This window comes from Pinus tabuliformis, chromosome 7 (assembly GCF_031772625.1).
Source record: "Pinus tabuliformis cultivar Carrire ecotype Pingquan chromosome 7, CPIR1, whole genome shotgun sequence".
In the NCBI taxonomy this organism is placed as follows: Eukaryota; Viridiplantae; Streptophyta; class Pinopsida; order Pinales; family Pinaceae; genus Pinus; species Pinus tabuliformis.
This window is the reverse complement of record NC_142293.1, coordinates 1,619,043,494-1,619,051,412: the sequence shown is the minus strand read 5'-3', so window position 1 is coordinate 1,619,051,412 and position 7,919 is coordinate 1,619,043,494. Positions and strand designations below refer to the sequence as shown.

Sequence of the window (7,919 nt, the reverse complement as noted above, 5' to 3'; positions counted from 1 at the left end):
ATGTCACACAGGTTCCTTCCATCATCGCTCCCCCACTAAAGGTCCACCAAGAATGCCTCTTGGTCTCAGCCATGAAGAAGTCCACCCAAGTATCATATCATCAAAACTTAAGTGTGTGCCCTCTCTCTAATCTGTCCATGAGTCATGCCAGGCACTTAGCCAATTCTCCATATGGCTAAAGCATGACCCATCCTCCGCAATGATCATCATGTTCCTCCCTTGTCACCAGCATTTGCACCCCCTACCATGAGGTCACAAATTTCTCCAACAAGCCCTGCAACAATCAATGTTCCTTGCTTCTCCACACAAGGTCTCATCGTAGACATCCATGGTAAGGTTGTCCATTGCATTGGAAAATTGTCTTTGCCCTTCCATGCATATGGCCCATCCTTCAAAAGCTCCAGTGAAACACAAGTAAAAGTAGTACTTACTTCATCATGAGGTTCTCCCATGTGAGTGTCCTCATCCATCAGTGTCTACATAATGTATGATCCTGGTCCAACTTGAGCAATTGGAAATGCTTCAAGTTATTCCTCCATCATTGTCACATCTGCAACATCCTCATACATCATGACTTCCTCTTTTTCATCATCACAATCTGCAGCTACATCCCGCTCCATTACCCAACCAATTCGAAGAGGTTCGTCTTCAACATTTCTTTCCCATACCTCAAGTTCATCTCGAATCCGTGGGTTCTCTTCATTCATCAGCTTCAACCTGTATAAGGTCAGCAAGAGCCTCCCATGGAATTCTTCCCAACTTGCCATGTCTCGTCATTTAGCTTGGCCCAAGCACAATGCTTCACGTCTGCTAAATCTATCACAAAGTGTGGTAGTAACACTTCAATCTGGAAAACTCGATTCTTTGAATAAAGCCTCTAATACCACTTGTCACGAAGTTCAAGTGTACCAACTTCACTTCAAATATCTAATCAAGCCTCTGATACCACTTGTCACGCCCCTATCCTGGCGGTAGTCTTTCAACTACACATAGGCAGGTGTGGCACGCTACCCAATTTCTTTTCACCAATACTCTCGAGTACGGACTACGCCTAACATTCAACACATAATATTTTTCAACTTTTACTAAGCATTCATCTTTTAACACAACAAAAATACATTCATCATCATCATTTATAAAATATGCACAACAGATACAATCTTCTTTTAATGAGAGGGGCAACTCCTTGGTTAGATTCTGCCCAAATAATAATGATAACAATATTTTACAAGTAAATATACATGTACAGCCTTTGCAAAGGGAACTCCAAGTTTCACCTTTACAATTCTATCAAAATCAAATAATTCACCCTGCACCGTTCAACAATGCCCAAACTATCGTTCAGGGTGGCCCACACTATTTGTGCAGCTCGCCCTCAGGCAGAGGCACCCACCCTTTTCTGGTTGGGTTGCCCTCCACAGTTCGTCAGGCAGGGGCACCCACCCGAGTTGCCCTTTGCTATCGTTCGTGCTGATTCTGCGAGCGTTCCTTGCCCGCAACTCATCGCACTTCCGTGTCTCGACCACAACTCTTGCAGCGCATTACACCTACGTGCCTTTAACCACATAGCTCAGTGTTCACCTCATTGTAGACCCGCACTTCTGTTTCGTCAACTGTATGAAGCTCACCTGTTCGGGTATGGTTGCTCCACCATGCAGATGTGCCCCTGCATTCAGTGGTGCCCTCCCGCGACTCGTCTGTCGAGTAGATGTGCCCCACCTGCAACCTACTGAAACCCGAAATTATTTTATATTTGCCTCGGCTTGACGCTATGACCCATAGTCTACCTGCACCTCACCGTTCGTCGTTCGCTTCTCCTTAGCTTGTCCACCCTTCACTTAGAACTTGCCTTTGGATATTTGAACTTGTGTTAGTTGCCTTCTCCTCAAATGTGTCCATTGTATATATATGGATTCCTCAAGGATGAAGGTGGGTCGGCCTGGGCAGGTCGACCACTCAATTCTACCATCGCACCATAAATCAAGTCAGCTCGCCCCTCATGTTGGTTCGTTGGGTCCACCTACCCAACCATCCACCATATAAGCTTGCCATCATGATTTTCCATACTTAGCCAAATTTCAACCTTTGTGTTGGCTCATCGCAACTCGTGTCTTGGGCGTGTTTAACTGACCGCCCAACTCGTCACACACCAACTCGTCCCATTGTCGCAACTTTTGTCTCATGTGACTCGGGCATGTTTAACTGACTGCCCGACTCGTCCCCTTTAACCAAAGATGCCTGCACCCCACTATCGCACATCACACGCGCTCAGCTCGTGGGCATGACACTATTCCTTCCGAGTCTTCTCTTGTATTCCTATTTGAGCCATAAAATCATTCCCCACGGGACCATTAGGAATATTTTCTCCATTGATTGCCCTCGAGGCACTTTTCATTGCCAAATAAATTCGTGAGGAGGAAACTGTCACAATGAATCCCCAATACATTTCCAAAGTCTAAAGGTAATAACCCCTAGAGAGACAACAAGGCCCAACACCAAGTGGCTATAGGCATGGGCTTCCACCATTCGTGAATGGCTCGTCTAGTAATTGAACTTTGTGAACCATGATTAGCACCAACCATGGGGACATCATGATTTCAGTATCAATAAATTTATATTTAAATTTCTTTCCAATCTTTAGGTCTACTTCATATAATCCTCGATTAAACAATTTTGTACACTAGTTAACAATCTTTCACATACATAAATTATCACCGAACAAATATCATAAGCAAATTTTAACGCATGTAAGACATTTCTCCATGTTTCTTACATCCACATTTCGCCATGGATAAATACTCTTTTGATTACAGTAGGGACGAGTATAAGTATATACAATGTGAAATAAAATTTATCCATAGAATTAAACCGTTATAAAAGTTTAAAATATTGAAGTATATAAATTTGAAAATGCTATATATACCATTTGAATGAGTATATAATCAATGGGTCTAATAATTATATATAGAGTAAAAGATCAAATTCAAATTTAAATAAAAATAAAATATATACATTTCTATAAATTTAAGGAATCAAATCAAATATTGCAATAACTTTAAAATTGAGGTATTATTATTAAAATGTCTTTACTCACACTCAACCAATCATGACACAAAACTCTTACATCCACATCGGATGATGAAGTCTCAATATAATTTATCAGTTGAATAATGTGATTTATTAGGTGTCCCGTTCCTTTAAGGGTAACTTAATCTGTGGTTACACTAGTAACAAGATATCTACTCATAACTCTGAGGGTTAGTTTAATTGGTCAAGTTCTCACTGCTAAAGTACCTTTCCAATGGGATGTCACGGGGTCAATTCTCCTCGACGCCCTCAGGGTTAGGCTCTGCTAATAAGCTAGCGGGATGTGATCCCTTCGAGTAGATCTGCCCATACATTTCCTCAGAAAAAATAAGATATTTACTCACTTAAACAATTTATTGTTACTTTCCCATCATCCTTACTCACTTAGACGATTGAGTTTTACCTTCCAATCATCCCACCGGACCACCTCCTATGCCAATCTTTGTCATCATAATTGAACACCTCACCACCCTCTTCTAATAAGCCAGCGAGATGTGATCCCTTTGGGTTAATCTACCCAAATATTTCCTCCAGAACAAATAAGATATCTACTTACTTAGACGATTAAGTGTTCCCTTTCCCTCATCCCACCATACCACCTCCTATGCCAATCCTTGGCATCGTAATTGAACACCTCACCGCCCACAGTATCTTCACCACATCAATTGCCATTAAAAAATTTAACAAACGACATTTCAAGTGTGTGCTGCCTGTTAGAGGTCCCATTGTATATTTTACTTGTTTCATCCATTGCATTTTATTTTAAAACTATGTTTTAAATTGGAATTCTATCATAAATTAAAAATTGTTTTGAGCAAACGATATTCTATCATAAAAATATTTTTTTTTGAATGAGGTGGCTCCTCTGGAGAGAGCAATTGATACATATGTTTTCCCATTAGCATAAGTAGCAATTGCACCACATGTTGCAAAGGAAACGCCATAAGGTGGTAGCATAGGAAAGAGTAGCATAGAAGAAATATGTGATATGTAATGTGATTTAATTGAATATTTAAATTATAAATATGAATTATTTTATGTAAAAAAAAAATTATATTTACATAAATGTTTTGATAAAAAAAATTGGTTTTTTATAGCCAAAGGTCAATATAGATAGTATATAGAGTCTATTCACTTAAGGATATGCTATATAAGCAGTGATAGAATTGATATAGAAATTATGTTGATTTATAGCGCAATATTTATGAATGTGATGAAGAGTATCTGTAATGATAGTTGATATCATTGTGAAAGTTATCTACAAGTCAAAATCTTTGCAATTCCAATAGTGACCATTGTTGGGCATCATATGTTGGAGCTCTAAAGAAAAGTGGATTAGCCTAATGGATTGTTGATTGGTGAAACCGATCCCATTACTTGGATTACAAGTTGATGGGAAAGAGTGCTATGGATTGGGGATGCTATAGGTGAAAAATCGATTGTGAATAGAGGAATTGGACTATGTGAAGAGAGTTAAAGTCAACCATAGGTAAATCACCTTTGTGGATTGATACTTTTAGTTTAAGGGCTGGCCTCTATTATAATGAGATTTGGTGTAGTAGGGATCCTATGGTTGGGTGCAGTGTCCTTTTTTCACAATCAATTAGTGGATACTTCCTAGAAATGTAAGTGTTCATAATTTGTGATTATGGTGCATTAATATTGTTTTGTCATGGATTATATTACCTTCTAGTTTGTTAAATTCCATTTGCAAGTTTAAGTCTACATTTTAAATTTATGATTTATGATGAACAAATTGCTTAATTATTCTCTCACAACAATGATTACTAACATAAAATTGATTATTGCACAACCATGCATGGATAGAAAGAACATTGGTAACTTGAAAAATCATTCATAGGACAATAATATTTATTTATATCTTTACAAGGACAGAAAGAAAAATAATCTTTATTTATATCCTCAAAATGATAGAAACAAAAAGAATTAGACTTAGATAATATACTATGCAAAAGTATGTAGCAATTTCAAGATTGGATTTCAATATAAAAAATATGCTTCCCAATAGAAATTGAAATTCAAGCAGTGTTCCAACATTTCCTTCCATTTAGGGATACATGTTACCTATGTCCCTTAGGATTAAATGTTTTCCACTTGCTTAAGAGAAGGAAGAAAACCCAAGACTTTGTGGGAATGGGTGTTTTTCTGGAAGTGAAGCCCATAATTGCAAGTAAAAAGTGCTAGATGAATCAAAAGCATTAATAAGAAAAAATCACCCTAGATACCATTGTTTGCATGGAATCATAAAAATTCACCCTGGATACCATCATTTGATAAAATATGGAAAATACTATGTTAATTGATGCTATATTTTACATTGAAGATAAAAATTACATAAATAAAAGAAAAATTAGCGAACATTCCATAAAAGAACACTTAATAGGATGATCATTGCCATTCATATGTCTCTATCAACTTGTGAAAGACATTCTTCCCAAAAAAGTCAATGTAGGGTATTGCACTCAGATTTTTAGGTAAGAATTAGTAGAGATGGCAATATGGTTTTGTCTACTAGATAATGCTCTGCACAAATTATAAATGAAATCTTCTACCATAAATATTAGAAGTATCGTTATTTGTCAATTGACATGGTTACTAAAATATAAGTTCAATATGACCAAACAAGAACTCGAATGCATGATTAGAGTATTGAGAGGGTGGAAAAAAGGTGCGTCTGGCACACAATTGCTATTGTTGTTTTTCCTGTGCACATAAACCACATAAAAAAAGTTTTCCATTGCCTATTTTCTTTTCGATATATTTTTTGAATATGTTATGTATCTGTCCTTTCTTTCCCACCATCAGTATAAACCATCATTCTTATGTCAAACACTAATCCCATATGCCTCAGACATCCTTCTTCAACAACATCTTCTTCTTTGACAATTAGATCCAAAACTATCACCTTCCCATTGATTGGATTAGCCTCATAACATTTCTTCAATATTTTTAGGAAATCCTCATCATTCCAATCATGAAAAACCCATTGTCATTTCATTCATAACAATTAATTAAAACAAAATATCAATAAATAAATGTTAGCAACAACAAAATTTACTAAATCAGTGAAGTTTACATATATGTAATTTACTCATTTCTTAAATCAAGTGAAGGAAATGGAGATTGAGTACCTTCATAAACTCAGCATCAGTTGAAGGCATATGGTTGAACATATTCCCATCCATGTGCTCCACTTCTGCAATTCAAACATCCAATAATAATAATTCCACCGACTTCAAGTGATCCTCTAAATAGTTACCATGCTTATGACAAAAGAATTTAATAGGTGGGATATGTAGAGGTTACCTGGTAAAGTAGGGGCACTAGTAATTACATGTGGGAGATCAAGATTGATGGCATGAATGTGAGAGTGTTGATTGATAATCATGGATAAGGCATCCCCTATTCCTCCTCCCACATCCACCAAAGTATTTATATTCTTAAACCCATCATTATAAATATCGACAATAGAAGCCATGAGCAAGCGAGTGTCAATTGATATATTATTGTTAAAAATGTCGCTTGTTTTGGGGTTTCTTTGGATATGTTCCCAAGTTCCCATGTCGAAAGCTCTTGGGAGGGAATTGCAGCCTTCAATCTCAAATTCGTGAAGGTGCTCCCATCTAGAAAACATGTCATTTCTGGAAATTATCAGTAACAAAGGTGTGTAAGATTCATCACTTTATTTCTGCATAAACACTTTGGAGAGGGAAATGAGACCATATTTGTATTACTTCAAGTCTCTGCCAGTGTCCCTACTCTTGGTAAAGACATGGTATGAGGCAAGGTCCCTGAGAAGGCGGAATAAGTATTCCAAGTGAGGGGGCTTCTTGGTGGAATCTGCAATATAATAAGTGATCTCCTCTACAAAAAGAGTGCGACCTCCACCGTGGGTGGTGATAATGTTTAGAATGTTGAGGAGAACAACAACTTTCAAGAGCATGGGCTTACCCATAGAATATATAAAGTCACGAAGTTGGAAATGAGTTGAGTTGGAATCCACTACTTGGGGGGTTTTGGAAGGTGAAGAAGGAGGAGGAAGAATTGCAGAAGAAAAAGTAAAATCAACCATGGTGGAAAAACACAAAGCAACCAAGGCACACCCTTTATTTTCTGCCCCAAAAATAGGTAGGAATAACCAGTTCCCAAGGGCATATTTATAACTACCTTGACAACGTTACCTCTAACAAAATACCTTACAACCACCTCCAATTTCAATGCATTTCACCTCAGAGATAGTACACGACATGAACACAATGATCTAAAGCTAAGCCATAAGATTTTCACTACAACTGCAATTCCGAAGTTATGAATTTAACAAATGTCTACAAAGAAGTTATCAATATTAATGGAAGGTAAATATGGTGTCAATTCATGACAGATTGATAATTGAATTAGAGTGTTTAGCACTATTCATAATCTATAATGCCTTTCAAACTTTTGCAAAGAATATTTGCATCTGGTAATGCTTGGTGTCTTAAGGTATATCGTCACGTTATTGTTACCTCAAAGGAAACATAGGTCTCAGTTTTTATGGAGATGCCTAAAGAAATACATAACCATCTACTTATGAATATTGCATTAAGATGGTATGATCAATGTCATCCTCACCAAAGTGTTTTTTGGATTTTTTCTTTTGATTTTGAGATGAGTTCATATGGGGTTGTCATCAATTCTTCCCAATAAATCTTCTTGAAAAGGAAGGTTACCTTCTTGCTAAGGATGATATCATCACTTTTCATTTTCATGTCAAACTTTTGACTTTTTCACAATGATGTTGGGATCTGAAAGACACTTTCTACTGTTAAAAT

The 7,919-nt window shown here is 37.1% G+C and overlaps 1 pseudogene; it reads right to left on the bottom strand.

The window, feature by feature from the left end:
• Nucleotides 1-5,881: 5,881 nt before the first annotated feature.
• Nucleotides 5,882-7,180, bottom strand: LOC149254420 (caffeic acid 3-O-methyltransferase-like; annotated as a pseudogene).
• Nucleotides 7,181-7,919: the final 739 nt, after the last annotated feature.